At 35.1% G+C, this 22,687-nt stretch overlaps 1 pseudogene; it reads left to right on the plus strand.

Moving 5' to 3' along the window:
- The first annotated feature begins 3,963 nt into the window (after positions 1-3,963).
- LOC132305067 (uncharacterized) overlaps positions 3,964-22,687 on the plus strand; it is a 34,867-nt pseudogene continuing 16,143 nt past the window's right edge.

A 22,687-nucleotide genomic window follows, 5' to 3' on the forward strand; every position in this document is an offset into this window, starting at 1 on the left:
AGGGATCTTGAGCCAAGGAGTAGGAGTTACTGAATCTCACTAAAATCATCGTGTCAAGTGTTTGCAATTATCTATCTCTTTCTACTTTATTTTGTGATTGATTTGATCATTTAAATTATTTACATGCTTTAGTAAATTAAATCACTGTTGAATGTTATTTATTGATCAATCAAATTATATGGTATAGTTTGGATAAGACTCTATTCAACCCCTCTCTAGAGTCATAATCTGGGCAACACAATAGTTTGACGACTTCGATAAGAATAAGAACAACACTTTCAGAAGTTTAGTTAGAAGGTAGAGACACTTACATGCATTGCATGTCCTCAAAAATAAGCATTGCCAAAATTTTTCAAAGTGTAAAAGCCTTTTCGTTCAGGTCTGACCAACTTGAATTGGTTCAAGGGTAGCTGAACCTGTTCAAGTTCTACAGCAGTTTTTGGTAACTTTGTTTCTTACTCTACTTTTTCTTCCTATTTAGTATAGAATTTCTCCTAAAAACTTATGAATGAAATTGACTTATTTTCCAAGTACATGTAATTAGCGTTTCAAAAGTCTATAAAAACATATTTTCTCGCTTAGGGTTGTGTAGCCTTTTGCATTAAAATTTTAATTTTCATTAAGAGCCTTTTTGAGAGATTTTTAAGAACATATATATATGAGTGAATTAGGTTGTTTATCGAATCCCAATCGTGTTCAAGTCTATTGAAGATTAAATCTACAACTTTCAGAGAAATCAGATTTTATTTCTTCTATAACAAATTCACATTCATAGAAGAAGAATTTCTGATCACACTTTGAAGGGATCAAGGCGCTTGCAGAGTGTTGTTGATCTACCAGTAATCTTTCTACAAGGTTAGAGGTATACGTCTGAAGTCGAGAGTTGTTGAATGGGAAGTCGCAAAGTTAGGGGCGTTCAACGGATTGAGTCTTGGTAGAGTGAAGGGGTTTGAGTCTGAGTCAAAGTTCAGTGTACTTTGCTTTATACATAGTGGATTGTTTTACTCTTGGGATAGCGCACAAAATCTCGAGGTTTTTCAATTAGTTTCCTCGCTAAAATCCGGTGTTACTTTAACTTTACCATCTCATTATTTTATATGTGATTGTTAATTAACCGATAATTTTAGTAGAGTAAATTGAATAAAGAAACACGTGATTAATCTCTCTCGAAAAAATTGTTTTTCAAACTAAACTTTCCACAACCTATTCCGCTACACAACTAACACAATATGACCACCCTCAAACAAAATCTTTATTACTCACTAGTAACTATATAATATCATAAATTGTTATTATTATTATTATATATATTTTTAGTTCCAAAAGAAGTGATGTTACATCTTAATGTACACACAAGACAACCTGACATCAGCGGAAGCGATAAACGTTCACAAGAAACGAGGGTTACCTTGAATCCACAAAGTGGTACGTTAAATCCGCAAGGAAAAAAGAGTAGTTCGCAGAGGAATCTGATAATATATTAATAATTGAATGAATGATCTGTTATGTAGTACATGTATTTGTAAATAAAACCCCTTACTACATAAAGGAAACCCTAAAAACGTAAGGAAACTTGCAGTGCAAGGAAACTACTCAAAAACAAACTTTCTCTGAAAATTCTGTAAAAATAAGGAAAGAAAATTAATTACAAAAAATGCTAAATAGCAAAAAGGAATGCAAATCAAATCTGTTTAGTCATCTAACAAAAATTCTGAAATATTCAAAATTGGGAAAACGTAATTACCGAGCCTTAAACAATTGAATTCGACCAAAAGGCGCCCTACCTCGGCAGCGAAAATGCCAATTTTTGCGTGTTGGACCGTTTCTGATAAAACTAGGCTCTTTATAGGTCAAAAACAAATTTTGACGCTAACTGATCAGCTTGCCCATTTAACCTTTTGATGGTCTAAACGGGTTCCAAAATCTTCAACTATCTGTTTTACATCACATTCACATCCCAACACCAAAAAGCTTAAGAATGTGGTTATCGTGGCTATATCATAATTTACGTAGCTATTTTTCTTTTGTATTTATTTATTTATTTATTCTTTCTTTCTTTTACTTTTGGCGGTTTGTGACGGTCTAGTAGCAAGAAACACTAATCTAGCGATACATTGGTGCCTCAATTGTCTATTCTGATAAGGATGTTTTCCATCATAAGGCTGAGGCGATGGGGATGTCACATGGTCCTGTATGTACTAATGGTTTTTTTAATATATATTGTAGGCTCAAAAGCTTTGGACTTGGGTTATTAGTCTATTGGTCTTTGTGCAGTACTCCACAAGCTTTGCTTTGTGTTTGGTTGATATGAAAGGCTTGGAATGCCTTTATGATTGCGAAGTCTTTGTGTTCACCTATAATGGTGGCTTTATTTGTGTATGTTGTCTATATGATCCCATCCTGGTGTTCACATCGGATGAACTCCGTAATATTATTTTGGTATTGTGTTTTTTCGTTTGCCTCTTATATAAGACCGCATCAAGGTTGACTCGAGCCTTAGGCAGTCGCCTAAGGCCCCAACCAGTAGGAAAGCTCCAAAATTTTAAAATTTCCTTATATTAAGTTATACTATAACTATTTCCTAATATTGTTAATATCTAATAAATATAAAAAATTTATATTAGACATCAAAGATTTATATTCTAAAATAACTTCTTCTTTTTTTTTTTTTTTCCTCCCCCCACCCATTTCAATTTTATAATAAGCCTCAAATATTTATATCCTAAAATAATATTCTTTTTTTTTTTCCCTCTCTCCTTATTGATTTAAATATTAAGCATCAAATATTTATATCCTGAAATAACTTCTTCCTTTTTATTTCTCTTTTCTCTCTCCTCCCTTGTTTCGTTGAACTCTAATTGATACATAAATTTAATATTGGCCCCCAAAGATTTACATCCTTATATGTCTTTTTTTCCCTCCCTTTTTCTACGTACTCTCATTCACGTTTTACAATAAATTCTAACCAATATAGAAATTTAATATTAGGCCCAAAAATTTATATCATTAAATATTTTTTTTCCAATCTCTCTCTCTCATTCATGTTTTTTACACTAGTACTAAAAAAAATTATGAGTATGTTACACCAACAGTAAAATATTAAATATCTATTTAACGTTGTTGTTTGGAAAAATGGTGAAAACTTTCCATATTCTTTTTTTATTTTTTATGTTTTATCATATTCTTTTCAATAAGTCTTCTCCTCCCACTCTCATTACAAGTTTACAGTTATTATGAACACATTTTTATTCTATTGAAAAATTTGTAGAAGTATTGAATTTGGGTTTTCTAAATCAGATTTAATGGTTCTTTTTCTTTAATTATTTTTTAATTTTATTAACTTTTGTTATTATAAGTTTATGTGTATATATATTTATATATTTTGTTTTTGAGTTGTGATTAATTTTATTTATATTGTTAAAAAAATTATTTTTTATTTTTCGTCTAAAGCTCCAAATTAGATTGGGCGGCCTGGACCACGGGGCAAATTAGATTGAGCCGTCTCTAGCCACATGACAGCAACACGTACCAGGTCCAAACAAACAAAAGTTCGTCTCTGGCCTCATGACTGCAACACGTACCAGGTCCAAACAAACAAAAGTTAAAATGCACCATGATCACATTTTTTTTTTATTCTTTTGCCCACTTACTGTATTACTATTTTATTAGACGTGCATATCCAATGAAAGAAGGAAAAAAATAAAATAAAATACATATATCCTGGTAAACAGCATGATTAATTGGCGGGAAAAAAGAAAAATAATGGAAACGTGTAAATTATGGTAACAGTAGTATTTAATCATTAAATTGAAAATCAGCTCTCTTATATAAGGCCTATTGAAGGATGAACGTATGAACCACTCAGCTATAAGTTTCATTAATATATATATTCATCCCCATAGTTACTTACAACTAAGAAGCTAGATGGAGTTGATGAGGAGAAGCTTCAAGTTGGAGCTTTTAGGGTTTTTGTTGTTCAATGTGTTTCTCCTTTGCATGGCAAAGGAGAACATCACTACCATCAACTGGGTTGTAAGTATTTAACATTTATAATTAATGTTAGGTCTTTTTTGTTCACTGTGTGAGTGTGTGTGTGTGTGTGTGTGTGTTTTTTTTTTTTTTTTAATGGTTTAAGTTCATAACTAGCGACGACGTACCCAAATTAAGTCTTCAAAAAAAGCTTTGAAACTGTTTTCTTTATTGCGTTGCCCCACTTAGAAGAGATCAGCAGCTAGGCTCTTCTTTCTTGTTCAGATGAGGGCGACTCCCTATCTACTGATCATCCATCTCCGGGTTTCGTTTTTCCAGTTTAGCGCGCTTTTTCTACAATCCACCCTATTATAGGTAGATGGACGAAGATGGAGAAAGTGAATCTCCTCTTTTGAACTGAGATTCTTTCACTCACCAGAAGGCGAAAACACTCTTTTTAGCTTTCATTTTGTTCATTACTTCGAAAACGATCTATCTACGGAAATACCTCTCCAACCTTGATGCCTAATCCCACAATCTTTCAGATGTGGAATTCCAAACCCAACAATCAAATCACCCAAGCCTGAAAGCCTAGCCAATCCGGTCGAAACACCATTTTTTTCATTGAAAAGTGGGCAAGAAGGGCACTCTTCATATAATATATGATTTAAGCTATCCGAAGACTAACGTACATCCTCATGCTTTTGTTTGGCTTCCTCATATATATATATATATATAGATATATATATCCTGAATATATTTGTGCTTTTATTTATTTAGTGCAATTTATGATAAATTTCTAATGTATGTGAGTTTGATTTATAGCTTCAAGAAGCGAATTACACACGGTTGTGTAGCACCAAGTCGATCTTGACTATAAATGGCCTATTTCCAGGACCACCCCTGCATGTCCACAAAGGTCAGAGGTTGATAGTCAATGTTCAAAATCAAGGGACCTACAATGTCACCCTGCACTGGTATATATGGCTCTCCCTCTCTGTGTCTGTGTTAATGTAGCAAAACAAATATATATATATATATATATATATATATATATATATATATCTTTGAAGAGAGTGAAAGAAATATGTATCCTTTTCTTCTTCCCCTCCTCGTTTCTCTTTTTAAGTGTTTTTAACTAGGAAGTTTTGAAGACTCAGCATGTTTAAATTTATTGGGAAAAAAATAAAATGAAAACTTCATTTTATGTTGACCTATAAAACTTCATTTTCATCCCAGCTTCACCTATCACTATTCAGAATATTTGGAATCCAATTCGCCTTGCATTGCCCGGTCCAATTGCCCTTGTGGTCCCCACAGGCAGACGGATCGGTATAGAAAGTCCACGGTACTAAGGGCATTGTATATGTGATACCCAACTAATTGATAGATACGAAAACTCTCGATTTTTTTTTAATACATTATAAATTGAAAGTTTGTATATCTGTCTATTGGTCGAAGGTATCAAGTATATCGGAATATTTTAGATTTTTTCATATAGAGGATACGCATATTCCTGTGTGCACTTGACTGTGTACTACACCGAAGATGATCCTAATTCCACGAGATATGATAAGTCAAAAGTTGTTAATACTACGTACTAAGGGCCTTATAATCTAAGTGGTATCTCATCTACCTCTTAAAATGAATTATGAGAGTTTGAATTCCCAAAAGAACAAAATGGGTGTATGTGTTTTAATAGTAGCAAAATTGAGTTAACAAATAAAAGACCTTAATTCTACTAAAATAATAATGATAAAAAGACATTAAAGAAAAATCACATCTTTGAAATGTACATATATTTGCATGTTTGCCAAACACGTAGAATTTTGCTAAAATTCCAATGATGCACCCATTGAATTCTTGGTAAAGCTGGGGCCCCAATTATGGTAATTGGAAAATTTTATTTTATTTTATTGTTGTTCAAAACACAATTTGTTGACTGGGTGAGAGAAATTGCAGGCATGGAGTGAAGCAACCGAGGAATCCATGGTCGGATGGTCCGAATTATGTGACACAGTGCCCCATCAGACCAGGAGCAAATTTCAGTTATGAGCTCATTTTCTCAACAGAGGAAGGAACCCTGTGGTGGCATGCCCATAGTGACTGGACTCGAGCCACCGTCCATGGTCCGATCATTGTTCACCCTAAAAATGGAACCACTTACCCATTTCCCAACCCTGAAGCAGAAATTCCCATTATTCTATGTAAGGAGATATCTTTTATATATATACATATATATATATATATATATAATTTATTCATGATATATTTATGTATGATTACTTAATTATATATATATATATATATCTCTCTCTCTTAAGGCTTAATTTGGTTGGTTGTTATTGTATATATGTAGCATCTTGGTACAAGGGAGATGTGATGGAGGTAATTGAATCAGCACTTGCATCTGGAGGCGATCCCAATAAGTCTGATGCTTTCACCATCAACGGCTTACCTGGAGATCTTTACAAAGATCTATTCAATTGTTCAACAGATGGTATATATGCATATTATATATATATATATATATATATATATATATATATATATATATATAGATTAATTTAATTTAAGGGTAAATTGTAAGGGTGTACTAAAAATAAAAAAAACACAGAATTCCTTTTTTATAGCTATATTATAAGTATTTTAGAGTTTTTATAAATACAATAAAATAAAATAAAAATTAATCAAATTTAACATTCAACTGATAATTTATACATGTTTTCAAATATTAAGGATGTTTTTAACACTTTATCCTTAATTTAATTTATCTCATCAACACATCAATTAAACTGTCTACTGTTACTGGCTTAAAATGATTGCAGGGATATTCAAAATAATGGTGGAGTACGGCAAGACCTATCTCCTTCGCATGGTGAATTCAATACTGAATGAGGAAATGTTCTTGATGCTTGCAAATCACACCCTCACTGTTGTTGGGATTGACGGAGCTTATGTCAAACCCATAGTTACAGACTACATCATGATAACGCCGGGACAGACCATGGATATTCTGATCACAGCAAATAGCACCCCAAGCCAATATTACATGGCGTCGAGAGCCTACGGCGAAACAGCTTATGACAACACCACCACCACCGCCATACTTGAATACGAAGGCAACTACACAGTTCCATCAACGCTTCCATTCCCGGACCTTCCGGAATTCGAAGACATTGATGCTGTAACTAATTTTACGAAACAAATCAAGGCTCTGGCCAGCAGTGAGCACCCGGTAGACGTCCCACAATCAATCGACAAACGTCTCATTATAACTATTTCTATGAACACACTGCCGTGTACTGAGAGTACGTGTACCGGTGCTAACAGGCTTGCGTCGAGTTTGAACAATGTTAGTTTTCAGGAACCAGCCATGGATATATTGCAAGCTTACTACAGGCAGATAGGAGGGGTGTATACCACTGATTTTCCGAGTGAGCCGCCTTATGTTTTCAATTATACTGCGGATTCTGTGCCGGATAATTATACGACGCCGGACACGGGCACGAAGGTGAAAGTTTTGGAATATAATACGAGTGTGGAGATAGTGTTCCAGGGGACTAATGTGATGGGGGTAGCTGAGAATCATCCAATGCATCTGCATGGGTATAGCTTTTATGTAGTGGGAATGGGATTTGGAAATTTCGACAATGAGACTGACCCGGCAGGATATAATTTGGTTGATCCACCTGAAATGAATACCATTGGTGTCCCTAGAAATGGATGGACCGCCATCAGATTCATAGCTGATAATCCAGGTACCTAACTATATTTTCAAATTACTATCTGGCTAGGAGTCACGAAATTTAAGAATCTGTGTACCATGGTTGGCCGTATCGTCCAACCTTTTTCAAATCTGACATGCGAGTAATATCAACCAATTTATACTAATTTTGTTAAAATTCGTTGCATTGTGACCACGATCAATACTGCGACTGCAACCGCAACGACACATTAGTCAATTATATATATATATATATATATATATATATAGATTGATATATATTGTTATAATGATGCAGGGGTGTGGTTTATGCACTGCCACTTGGAAAGACATGCTAGCTGGGGTATGGATACAGTCCTAATTGTGAAGAACGGGAACACCACAGAAACGAGTATGCGACCTCCCCCACGTCACTTGAATCCTTGTTGACTTTCTCAGAATTGATTCATACAGCTGGGAGATCTTATATTTCAATGTGGTTGAAAAAGAAGCAAAATAAGGATAACATGTGTGTGTGTGTGTGCGCGCGCCCAAACTTGTTGCGAGGCTTTCCTTCAAATGTTGTTGATTCATGTCATGGATGTTTTTAGTATTTCTTTGTATCAAATTTCTACAAGGGTATCAATAATTAATTAATGTGTTCAAGATCATTGTATTATTTGTGAGTTGTACAACGGAATAAGTTGTAAATTTTAATTCGAAAAACACTTTAGAGGGATAAATCGGTATCACGTGCTTATTTTATCCAAATTGTTGCTGGATGATATATTTACTAAATTAAAGCAATCACACAATAATATAATAAGTAAAGTGGACTTTGGAAGATACCAAATTTTAGCGAGAAAAATCAATTAGAAAAACCTTGAGAATTTTCACGTTGTTTCAAGCAAAACGATTAACTATGTATAACTTCGACTCAGGCTCACATTCCTTCTGTAACGACCCGGTCATTTGCCTCCCTTGCCTTTTTCTTAAAATTTTACGAATGAATTTTTTTCGTTTAATTTTCTTTTCTAAGCTCTGTTCCGTGTCGCTTAGTGTCATCTCGAGTGCTCGAAATTGGTTTCTGAGACTCTTTCATGTGAATTGACAACTTCCTTTGAGGATCGAGTCATTTTCACATTTTAACTTTTCAGATACTATGCGTCTTTCGTCCTTTCCTTGTTTTGTCTTTTTTCCTATTATGTCTTTTCCCTGTTTGTCACATTGTTGGCACAACCTCACTTCTCATGCTTGGAGTTGGTTCTTGACTTCACGTGCCTTCATCTTGAGTGGTTTTCTTGAAATACATATCTTCACTTTTGTAAGAAAGTACTCTGGTTGCTCCCGGTATCCATAGGGGCGTGGATGTACAATTCTTCATAATCTTTTTCTTTTCTTGGGGTGTTTTTCGTAAATATCTTTTGAAGATATTTTATTTCAGGGGTATCTAAGAAATATCTTTTGGAATATATTTTTATTCTGGGGCAGTTTAGCAGTTAACCTTTTTGTAGGGGCTATTGTGCAATTAACAAAAGTTATTACAAAATATCTCGTTTGGAGCCTGGATCCTCGTACGGGATTCATTTTCACTTTTCGTTGACTCGTAAATTCATAAAATTTTCTTCTGGTCGTTTTTCTCCAGTTTCAGAGTTTTTGGACCCAATTGCCGCCGAACTTGTTCGGGGCATAACTTTCTGCTCGGGACTCGGTTTTCAATGCTGTTTCTTCCGTTGTTCATATTTTCTCATTTTGAATCTTTTTTGTTCACGGAGTTTTGCCATTTGAGGGCGTTTGTTTAAATTTCACTTTTCCGGACCCGGTGGGGCCCTATTCGGGGCACTTTTTGGGATTTCTATAAAAGGGGGGTGAATTATTTTATTTTTCATCTTCCCTACTATCCTTCCATGACCTGAAGCAACCATGGATGCCCATGGAGCTGCCACCTTCTCTCTCCTCCTTTGATTTACTTTTCCTAAGTAAAAAGTCTTCGGTCTTCACGGTTTTTGTTCCCCTCGACGTGTTCTATCGTTCCCCCTTATTAGAATTCATTTTTGACCATTTCTTGAGTTTGGATTTGAGGTCAAGTTGTGATTTTCATGGGGCTTCCTTCAGATTCATGGAGATCGTATTGTCCCCGACAAAACCCTTTGGTTTCGACGGATTCGGAACACTTTTTTTTCGGTGGGCCTTTGAGGTTTTCATCTCAAATTGAGATAGGGAGTGTGTTATAGGTTTAATTATTGTTATATAACATGCTATTGATGCTTATACAACTTGTTTACATGCTTAAATATGAAATCTAGAGATTTTATTATTTAATTTTCTTGTGAAGGATTTAACTTTTCTGATTGTCCATACCTTTGTTTAATCATGTGGCATGATAGAATATTACCCCTTGATATGTTAATTAACATATATTAAATTGAGAGAAATTGAACAAGTAACGAAGATTTTATTTTATATTTTACTAGAATAAAATTTTAATTTATGTGGCCTTAACTAGCTTGAAATCGATGTGTGTTAGCATATTATATTAGGCCCTAACATGCTCTTCAATATAGATTAAATTGAGAGTAATCGGAGAAGTTTTGAAATCTAGTAGTATTTAATTAATTAGATTAATTAATTTATTCCGGGTGTACTATTCACCCCATTGGAATTCCGACTTGACATTCTTGATATGCATGCTATATGGTTTCACATATTTTAAATTTAGAATATTTGGTTAGGTTTTGAAATCTATCATTTATTATTTTTCTAGTATTAAAGTTTAATGCTCATGGCCATTCATTGCATGGTATGTTTTTAAATTTGAGATCATTTGGATGAATTTCAAAACTTAGAGATTTTAATTAAGTGTAATAATTAAAATCCATTCAATAGCTCATTGGTCTTGATTAAGTTTCTAACTTAGAATTCATGTTTTTCGTGACAAATTCCTTCACATGTATCAAATTGAGAATAATCGGATAAGTTTGAAACTTATATTCATTCACTTCCTTTGTATGGAACTTAATTCACATGGTTATGTCTTGCATGAAATGGACTTGTAACTTGACATTGAACTTGACCTTGATATGATCCTTGACACACCTTGTTCATAGAACATTTGGACTTGCCTCATAATCGTGATAATTTAATCCCTTAGGTTGATTAAATTTTCTTTTTTATGCTTCCATCGGTTTAATCATGACCCCTTGTATCTAGGTTTCATTAATATACTTAATGAACATGCACACTTGTCTTGGAATGATTTAATTACTCATATGTTGCTTAGAAAGAAATTGAATTATGTATCTTATACTTGTGGTATATTTACTTCAATGAACTCCATGTGCTATATATCTTGGATGTTGTCTATATAGTTGCATACTATGATTTCTTGTCATCTCACATGCCATGATAGTTGATGAACTAGGGGCATGACTTGCGTGTTCCAAAATCTTGGTTGTGCATGAAACGTGGTTAATGTATTTATTGTATTTGATACAATTTTGACTTGCACAACTTGTTGATTTTGGAACTTGGGATATCAATCAAGAATAGGGGAAGCTACCATTGGGTTGATAATCCCTAAAGTGATCCCAAGAATAGGGGAAGGTACCCTTGGGTTGATAATCCCTAAAGTGATCCCAAGAATAGGGGAAGGTACCCTTAGGTTAGTAACCCTAAAGTGATCCCAAGAGTACGGTTTTAATCCGGGCGATATCCAAGTTTCCACATTATTTGATTTCACTCTTTAAATTTCAAGTTGCTATTCTTCGAAGATTTAAACTTTTCGTGTATGTGAAATGCTCAAATCATGCCAATTGCATTTATAATGTAATTCTTGCTAACTTATATCCGAATATACTTCTTGTCATGTTAAATAGTATGTTTCAATCATGTAAAGTGCCTTGACAATGTGAACTTGTATTCTAGTAACTCCTTGTCGTGTTGTATGGATTATTCCAAACTTTGCCTAATTGCATTGATAATGTAATTCTTGTTAACTTGTATTCAAGCATCCTTCTTGTCATGTTCTTTGAATTATCCAAATCTTAATTCGTTTCATATGTGTTTTAAGTATCATGATTCTTGTTAATTATTACTCTAGGGTAGCTTAGGATGCTCCATGAGTCTCATTGTGACATAGACGTTAGGTGGCATGAACCCCTCTGACATGTTTCACCTTAAGGTGATAAAATTGTAAAATTCTAGGTCGATACATGCTCATCTCTTACGAGTAGCTTTATGTTGCTCACCCCTACGTTACTGGGGCATATTTCAAGTACAGGACTCAAGACTTGAAGGTTTCATTGCCTTAGATGATTTGTAGCTTCTCATGACAAAACTTGTATTCTTTGATTCTATATATGTAAAGTATGCATAAGTACACTCTTTTCATTGTATTCAACATGTATAAGATGAGGCCGGTGGCCAATAACATGTATTATGTATTCTATGCACTTTACTTTCAAAGTTATTATGAAAACATTGAAAATTCACAAGTCTTTTCTTCATAACTTTTACATTGGGCATGGGAATTCCACTCTTTCTTTTTCATAGGATTCTATAATCATGTATGAGGTTCTTGCAGCATTATATGCCTTTTATACAGGCCACTGGTTTTTAGTCCCTGCATTTATTTGGACTGTGACGATGAAGTTTTATGACTCTTTCATTAGCAAGACCAAGCCCAGTGGCCCTTTGCACATCTGATTACTTGGATCCTCCGGGACCAGCATTATCTTTTTCACCCGGAGGAGCATCCTGAGACAGGGGCTTGCCATTATGGCAAGAAGGACTGGAATAAGAGCTATAATACTCTTATTAAGAGTCTAGAGGATGAGGCCGTCTTGGCGGCATAGGAGGCAGAGATGGCCAAGGTAAAGGCATCAGCAGCAGCAGATGATCCAGCAGACGCATCGGCCGCTGCAGGTGCACATATGGAGATAGACCTAGAGCAAGAGCTTCCAAAAAAGTTACCACATCACTCTCCGGCGGGGGTACCATTACATTCTCAGGAGTAGAGTCAGGACGTACATCAGTTTCCTGATCCAGTTATTCCTAACGCTCCAGCTCAGACACCCAGCCTATGAGAGCGTATCCAGACCTTAGAGGATGCGGTAGTCTTTCTCCGAGTAGATGTGGCCTCCCACTGATGTACTGACTGCGCTGCAGGGTATTTCCGGAGACATTCGTGGTTCACGCCCCGCTAGACCAACCTCCTCTGTTTGATCTCTCTCTCTCATTATTATATATTTGTGTTATTTGACTATTACTTTGATACTGTTCCTATATTTTTGCGGTCAGTCTGTTAGCCTGATACTGTGATGTACTTTATACTGTTTTTATTCTCCTATATTTTATGCATAGTATTTTGGATGTCAGTTTATGTATTGATATATCTATTTGTGATTGACTCCATTATTAAGTACATCCGAGTGACTTTAGTGAGAGGGTGCTACCCAAATTTTTCAAGACCACCCTTACTCCTCTCTCCTTAGTTCATTTACTATCCCACTTACATTTGCATGTCCACTGTGTACTATTATTATCCCCTTTGTTATCTGATGAGCTTTTATCCTAGTGCTATCTTTTTAGGACCATAGTTAATCCAGGTTTGGGGGGGTTGTACCACCCACTTCAGATACTTGTGTCCCTGCCATTCTTTGCCATAGCTGCACTGGTATACTATTTTCTTTTGTTCTCTTTTCACATTGAGGATAATGTGCCATTTAAGTTTGGGGGTAATGGGTGTTCTTTGCTTGCATTTCAATTCAAAATTTTAAGCATGATTTGTGTATTTGAGGGATTTTGTATGATTGGTCCATGACTAGTTATGATTTTGATCTTTTAAGGACTATATTGCTTAAAATTTAAAAATTACTTGACTTGAGAGTCCAATACTCCTTGTATGCCTTGTGGATGCCATTTAAGAGTAATTTTTTTTTGAAAGATTGATATCATGCTTGCACTTGTGGTCCACATCATCTTGATTTTGTGATTATTTTGAGATTCACTCTAGGATTCTACACTAGCATAAGCGCACACTAGCATTCATTTGTGGGGTACATGCTTTGTTGATTATTGATTTGGTTATATCCAAATTGAGCTAGTAGTACATTGAAAGCTTTCATTCTTGATAAAGGTGGATAACAAACCCTTTTCACTAAGTAGTCAGGATTCTAGCCTCATCAAGCACTAAATTTCTCGTGCCGAAAGGTAGAAAGCCCTAACTCTAGGTTAATAACTTGAAAAATAAAAAATAAAAAAATAAAAAAAAGGTAAGTACTTCTCCCAAAAGGTGAAAAGTGAGAAATGATTAGATGGAGGTTGTTTTGATTTGTAACTTAGTTGATTTGAGCATGTAAGTCCTTAGGGGTGTTTAAACACCTAATGCCCTAAAGCCGTCCGGTTTGGGAGTCATTGACCTAACGCTCGACCTCATGGATCGCTAAAAAACTTTAAAGATCAACACATTGCACTATGCTTCTATCTTTGATCCTTAGGGATAGATGGATAAAAAAAAAAAAAAAATCGAGTGAAAAGAATAAACGCACCTAGATGAATAAAGTTTTAATAAAAGGTCCACTCTTTGTCTTGATGATAGGTACTAGATTTGTGTGCTAGTTTGAGGGTAAGGATGTGATCATTTCTTTAGTTAGCTTAGATAGCAACATACTTGATGCCGGTCCACTCAAAAAGGATTCTAAAGTTGTTTTGATTTGCATGATCATTTTCTTGATATCTGGAGGACTATACTTGCTTGCTTGATGTTGAAATTTTGGGAGATTGCTTGGAAATGATTGAAAAATTGCATACTTGAGGTAGTTTGCTCTCAATGCCTGTTTGCAATATTGGTGCCTCTTTAGTGAAAAAGAGCTTAATGTTTGTGGGTATCATTTCTGGAAACCCTTACGAGACTTCACTCGTCCACTAGGGGTAACCTAGGGGTTTAAAAGGCTTGTTGCATGCGCTAAATACAATCGTATTCCCTATGAAAATGGTGTTATCCATTTATTACTTTCTAGTTCATAGTTGTTTATTTGTTCATTTTATTCCTTTACTTCATAGTTTATTGCTAGGGACTAGTAATATTTAAGTTTGGGGGTGTGATGAGCACTGAAAAGTGCCCATTTAAACCCTTTAAGCTTGAACATTCTAGTACCTTATCCTATCTTATTTTCCCATTTTAGTCTAACTTCATGTTATCTCCCTTTTCAGGCACGTATCCCCAAAATAAGTTAATTCAGCCAAATTAGAGCATAAAAGAAACAATCTCAAGCTGAATGGAATAAAGGAGCAAAGTGGAAGCAAAATGGTAGAAAACAGCAATCTTCGATCGATCATACCAAGCTCAGGTCAATCTCATAATGATTGATCCAGCCATACCAAGATGGATTGAGCCTCTTATTCTATCCTCAGGAAATTTCCATCTTCGATCGATCCAACATTTCTTCGATCGATCGAACTTCTTTGATCTTATCCCCACCTACCACTTTTGTCCTTTTCCTAAAATATCCCGAAAATATCTCAGATTTGTCTTATTCCAAAAAGGGCCCGCCAAGGTTCGATCGATCGAACCACCCTTGTGATCAATCGAACCTCCTTAAGTGCGAGAAAAACAGAGTTCCAGCCACTTAAAAGGTGTGCTCATGGTGCAATCATTTAGAGGTCCTAGTGCACGAGGTCTGACCATTGGGTGTGACACTTGAGCTACCTATATAAGGATTTTGGGCCATTTTATACATATACAATCATAGAGAAAGGAACCATTAAAAAGGGAGGTTGGAGGAGTCTAGAGATTAGAGAGACACACACGCCATTTTGGGAGTTCTTCCACTCATCTAGGGTTTCTATCAAAGAGAAGAAGATCATTCCTACCATAAAGATGACCCTTGAGGGTTGGATGACTACATCAATGAGTGGCTAAACATCTTCTTGGGGCTAGAGTTAGTCCTAAGCATGTCTCCTAGACCTTAATGTTTTGTAATTAATGGGGATTAGTGTTGTAATTATTATCTTGACTTTTGATATATATATAAATCTTGTTTCTATCTTGATTTGTGTAGTTTAATACTTCCAATTGATTATTGAATTATATTCATATGTCTATGTATGCTAGAATAGATGTTCATGTGTTTATCTCTAGATTATGTTACATTGATGCATGTCTATGTGTGTTAATATTTTGGATCTAGTGATGGTCAAGGCATGGTGCTTAAATGGAATACTCTTGTGGTTTGTTTGATGGTTCATACTCATTTCTTGATGGATTGTGCCACAACCTTAGTTTTAATTAGTTTAGTTTTCATGTCATTAGTTTAGTTATAGTGTAGTTGCTTTACTTTCTTAGATAGATAGATAATCTATTCTTGTTGTTTGATGTTCCATGCTTATGAATGCAAGTAGTATATTTCTCTACTTTAATGATGTACATTGATTGTGGGCTTATGGAAGGGTTAATGGCTTAATCTGATATGTTGTACTATTCATTAGATTAGTTAGACAATGTATACTTACTTGGCCATTTATGCTAATGTTTCAATCAATGGCACACACCCTCACTTGCAACCCAATTTCCCCCTTAATCTATCAAAAGTTGAATGTCTAGGAAGGTGGTGCTTAGTGGTGAACTCTATGACCCAAGACCTCTCTCTCTTATTCTCTACATTTTACTTACTTTGCTTGTTTTATATTGAACTTGTTTACTTTAATTTGTAGTTTAACTAAACCAACAATCACATTTTGATCACCCGACCTACTAATCCAATGTTGTTTCCATTTCAATACTGTTTTTTTTCCTTGGGATGATCCCTACTCACCCTAACTATATTAAGTAGCTAGAAGTAGTAGTGGCACTTTACAAATTCAAACTTGGCCACACTCATCTCATTTAGCTTGTTGTCCTCGACACGCACCAATATACAAATACTACCTCAGTCCCATATTAGGTCAAGTAAATATTCTATAAATAAAGTGAAAAAGCTTAACTTCACAAACAAAACAATAGGACTCACTAGAGTCATTAAACTCATGAATAAATAGGGTATGAAAACTGGTTGGCATGATAAACTCCCGAGAGGCAAAGGTGCGCCACATACCTCCAACTTGAATGATCCTCTCCTTCCAATACTTATTAGAAGAACTCAAGCTAGAGACCATGGCTTTCCCACGACGAGGGTGAAAGTGGTATCTACCCTCCTCGTCCTTGATCAAATTGATTGAGTAATAGGTAAGAAGGTCAACAAGTTTAAAGGTAAGCCTTTTAGTCTGGTTCAGACCCAAAAGGCAGGATAAGATTCTAAAGAAGTTGGGATTAACATGAGGGGGGTAATTTTAAGGGGGAAAGTGCAAGAAATATCCGTAAAGTATATTTTTTATAGCACTTTTATCCCTTATTTAAAAAGGTGTGCGAAAAACACCCCTATACTATGACATTTGTGCAAATATGTCCTATTTATAAAAATTGGACTAAAATGCCCTTAGCAACACATTTTATATAATATATATAAATATATATATATATATATATATATTGTGAAATGACTAAAAAGGGCTCTGCCCTTCTTCTTCTTCAGCTTAGTGGTCGCCTAGGGAAGGGAAGGCCAGAGAAGATACACACATATATATACAAATATATATACACGTATACATAGACATAAATATACAGATAGATATATGTATTTATTGTAAATTTACAAATTATATATATACACATAGCCACTTCCAACCATAGCCATTGCTAACCAAACCAAATTCCTCAAACACCAAAATCTAGCCTACAGAGCCAACCACCAAAAGCTACAAGACCCATTCGCAAACCCTACATCACCATAGTCTACCGCAGCCGTTCACCATATAGGAATCCTGACTCGTCGTCGCTATCCGTCGGTTAGTCTGTGGTTAGCTCGACGGAGACTAAGAGTAACGAGGACTTCCTCGTCGCGCTGACTCACCAGTCGACTCGGGCCGCTCTGCAAGAAACTCAGAAAAACACTCCTCGTCCCCAAAATATCGAGGTATGATGCTATAATCTTTGATTTTGCTTGTTTTTGTCATGAATTTCATGAGAATGTGTTCAGATTCGATGTTTGTGTTAACTCAGAAGACATGGGTCTTGTCCAGATCGCCTCAATCGACTCTCAGTGGAATCGGAGTCTAGCAATGGAAGCCCAAACGGTCCTTCTCAGGTCTGTCGCCGTCGACGACGCTTGGAGTCTAATTAACGCAGCGGCTGGACAGGTGGCTAGGTTAAAGATCACCGGCGATGAACCCAGAAGTAGAGGACTCCTCGGACCCCCTTACAGTCACAATCCGGTCTATCCTTCGCCACCGGTGACAACTGGGTTCGGCCGTGAGCATGTGACGCCTCCGTCTTTATCTCCCTCCCCAGAGACGCCTCCGTCTTTATCCCCTCCCGGCGACGTCGACATCAACCTCTCACTCCCTCCCCGGCGACGTGTATATGCATATATATGTCTGTGTATATATGTGTAATATGTAAATTTACAATATATATATATATATATATATATATATATATATATTTGTATATATATATATATCTGTATATTTATGCCTGTGTATATGTGTATATATATCTGTATATATATGTCTCTATATATATGTATCTTCCCCAGTTCCTGGCAACCACCAAGATGAAGAAGAAGAAGGGCCAAGCCCTTTTTAGTCTCACAAAATATATATTTTTATATATATTATAAAATGTGTTGCTAAGGGTATTTTAGTCCAACTTTTATAAATAGGACTTATTTGCACAAATGTTATAGTTTATGGGTGTTTTTTGCACGAAAGGGGTGCAATATGCACTATATGCATACTATAGGGGTGTTTTTTGCACTTGACCCAATTTTAAGACTAAAGGCACCCAAAGTAAAAATTAGTTGAGGGGAAACTTGAAAGTGGACAAATGCCTTACAGAAAAGAGCATCTCGACACATCCCTCACAACACATCCCTTAAACCCTCATCGATGCTAAAGTTAAGATCCCGAGGGTATTATGTGATACCTCCTAATTTCCTAGCATGGGTTGATTAGGTTGACACTCAAAAATTGTGAAAATAAAAATAATTAGGTAATAAACAAGTAATTAAGAGTAAATTTTTTTTTTGAATAAATGAATAATCATTGACGTTCACTCCATGCATCGTCGCCGCCGTGCGGTTCATCCTCTTGAGCACATCTCGCCGTCCTGGTTAGGGACAGTGGTTCGGGTGGAAGGCATTGACTTTGGATGCAAAATAAATAAATAAAAATTCACTTCTTGAAGTGAGTAATGGGGTTTGTTTTGTTTGGGGATCTGGTAACTAAAATTTCAGATTTTGGCGGTCAATTTTGTGTTGCTGGTGCAGGAATTAGAGTTTTATTTTGTGTTTGGAATTTGATTAAACAAATAAGAGGAAATAATTGGTGCTTGAAGAGTGAAAATTAGGTATTTCGGAAACAAGTTTCTTAAGGGTGTAGCTACCAAATTGTACTTAAATTTTTCTTTGGATCAGTTTTTGCAGTTTGTATAATCTTCTTCTTCTTCTTCTTCTTCTTCTTTATTTATTTATTATTATTATTATTATTATTATTATTATTTATATTGGATTAGATTTGCAAGGAATTGGGTTCTAATCTTTTCTTCTCTTCATGTTTAGTACTGAGAAAATGACAGCCTCCACTCAACTGACTGCCATCAAAGCATAGAAGATCCTTTTTTTTTTTTTTCCTCTCTCTCTCCAAAAAAAAAACCATATAGACCTTGTATTACCTATATAAAACATATATGGAAATTTGGAAGTTATTTATTTGTGGATTTCAAAACTAATTACAATTTTATGATTCTACATTGTTCAATCAATTTTTTTTTGCTAGTTAAACGAGCCAATCAAGTTCTGTTCAATTCTTATACATTAATGTGAAATTTACTTATTTTATGAGTCTATTCAATGTATTCATTGATTAAATTGTTGTTTATTGTCTATAACTCTGATTTTGTTATTCGCACTCAGCAGAGCAAGGTTGCAGAGGTCTCACCTAGTGATGGAGGAGATGTGACGTTAGAGATAGAGGGAGGGTTATTTTGGTCTATTAAAGTTAAAATAATAATTTTTTGATCAATTCATAAGTAAGGATTATAAACTACTTTTGGCTCATGTTAGAGGTACCCTCGTAATAATGGGGCTTGAATATGGGCAAGAGTCTATAGATTCCTTTAGTACAATAATACAAGTCGATCAGGAAATAATGGCATGTGATTTCTGACTGATTCGGGTTCGTGGAAGTTTCATTGTCCTTCTTATTCTTCTTTTATTTATTATTTAAAAATAAAATAAAATTACCTAACTAAATAATTTTTAATTAATTATTTATATTAAATACAATTAAGTTGAAGGTTTCACTTTCTTATTTATTATTATTTTTTATTTGTTATATAATTAGTTAATTAAAAAAGTAACTCTAGCAATTTATTACTCAAAAATAAACTTGTTCTGAAAATTCTATAAAAATAAGAAAATAATTCTAATTATTAAAAATTACTAAATACCAAAAAGTAAACCAATTCGAATCTATCTGCCCGTTTAACCTTTTAACAATCCAAACGAGTTTAACCTTCTGACCATTCAAACGAGTTCTAAAATCTTCAACTATTTGTTCTGCGTCACATTCACGTCCCAACCCAAAAAGCTTAAGAATGTAACTATAGTGGCTATATCATAATTTAAGTAACTATTTTTCTTTTGTGTTTATTTATTTATTCTTTGTTTCTTTTACTTTTGGCGGTTTGTGACGGTCTAAGTACCAGGAAACACTAATCTAGCGATACATTGGTGCCTCAATTGTCTATTCTGATAAGGATGTCTTCCATCATAAGGCTGGCGATGGGGATGTCACGTGGTCCGGTATGTGTTGTGGGTTTTTATATGGCAGGCTCAAAAACTTTCGCCTTGGGTACCACTATTAGTCTTTGTGCAGTACTCCACAAGCTATATGTAAGAAAGGCTTGGAATGCCTTTATGATTGCAGAGTTTTTGTATTCACCTACAATGATGCCTCTGTTTGTATGGTCACATCCTAGTGTTCACACCGGATGAACTCTGTAATATTATTTTAGTGTACGGCTTTTTCGTTTGCCAGAAAAAAAAAATAATAATAATAATAAATAAAAAATACATTGGTGCATTGGGTCACTTTTTGTTTCTACCCACATACTGTATTACTATTTTACAAGACGTGCATATTCAATGAAAAAAGAAAAAGAAAAAGGGACATATGTCCTTGTAAACAGCATGATTAATTGGCGGGAAAAAAAGAAAAATAATGGAAACGTGTAAAAAATGGTAACAGTAGTATTTAATCATTAAATTGAAAATCAGCACTCTTATAAAAGGCCTATTGAAGGATGAACATATGAACCACTCAGCCATAACTTTCATTAATCCCCATAGTTACTTGCATGGCAAAGAAGAACATCACTACCATCAACTGGGTTGTAAGTATTTAAGATTTATAATTAATGTTATGTCTTTTTTGTTCACTGTGTGAGCGTGTGTTTTTTTGTTTTTAATGGTTTAAGTTCATAACTAGCGATGACGTACCCAAATTAAGTTTGTTTATGGGGTTTGGGTTGGTGTATACAGTATATATTATGAATGGATACTATGGCGCAGGTGGTTCAGGATCGTAACCCAGAAGGGGCATTATGAGTCTTCGAAAAAAGCTTTGAAACTGTTTAGACTTCCTTATTGCGTTGTCACCCACTTAGAATAGATCAGCAGCCTCTTCTTTCCAGTTTAGCGCGCTTTTTCTACAATCCACCCTTTTATAGGTAGATGGACGAAGATGGAGAAAGTGAATCTCCTCTTTTGAACTGAGATTCTTAATTTCACTCACCGGGAGGCGAGAAGACTTTTTTTAGCTTTCATTTTGTTCATTACTTCGAAAACGATCTATCTACGTAAATACCTCTTCTAGAGATTTTGGCTAGGAAAGATATAGGCTGACAATCTTGATGCCTAATCCCACAATCTTTCAGATGTGGATCAATTCCAAACCCAACAATCAAATTACCCAAGCCTGAAAGCCTAGCCGATTCGGTCGAAACACCATTTTTTCATTAAAAAGTGGGCAAGAAGGGCACTCTTCATAGAATATATGATTTAAGCTATCCGACGACTAACGTACATCCTCATGCTTTTGTTTCGCTTCCTCGTATATATATATATATATATATATATATATCCTGCATATATTTGTGCTTTTATTTATTTAGTGGAATTTATGATAAATTTCTAATGTATGTGAGTTGGATTTATAGCTTCAAGAAGCGAATTACACACGGTTGTGTAGCACCAAGTCGATCTTGACTATAAATAGCCAATTTCCAGGACCGCCCCTGCATGTCCAGAAAGGTCAGAGGTTGATAGTCAATGTTCAAAATCAAGGGACCTACAATGTCACCCTGCACTGGTATGTATATATGGCTCTCTCTCTCTCTGTGTCTCTCTGAAATTTCCGCTGCAAGCCTCCTCCATCTACTTTAATATATATATATATATATATATATATATATATATATATATCTCTCTCTCTCTCTCTCTCTCTCTCTCTCTATCAAGAGAGAAAGGAATACGTATCCTTTTCTTCTTCTCCTTCTTGTTTATCTTTTTAAGTGTTTTTAACTAGGAAGTTTTGAAGACTAAGCATGTTTACATTTATTGGGAAAAAATAAAATGAAAACTTCATTTTCATCCAATGTTAACCTATAAAACTTCATTTTCATCCCAGCTTTACCTATCACTATTCAGAATATTTGAAATCCAATTTGCCTTGCACTGCCTGTCGCCAATTGCCCTTGTGTTCCCCACAGGCAGAATGGAACAGTATAGAAAGTCCACGGTACTAAGGGCATTGTATATGTGGTACCCAGTTAATGGACAGACATGAAAACTCTTGATTATTTTTTTTAATACACAATAAATTGAAAGTTTGTATGTCCGTCTATTGGTTGGAGGT

Source organism: Cornus florida, unplaced genomic scaffold (assembly GCF_030987335.1).
Source record: "Cornus florida cultivar Cherokee Brave unplaced genomic scaffold, ASM3098733v1 CherokeeBrave_3.0.0_Hap2_Chr04, whole genome shotgun sequence".
Classification (NCBI taxonomy): domain Eukaryota; kingdom Viridiplantae; phylum Streptophyta; class Magnoliopsida; order Cornales; family Cornaceae; genus Cornus; species Cornus florida.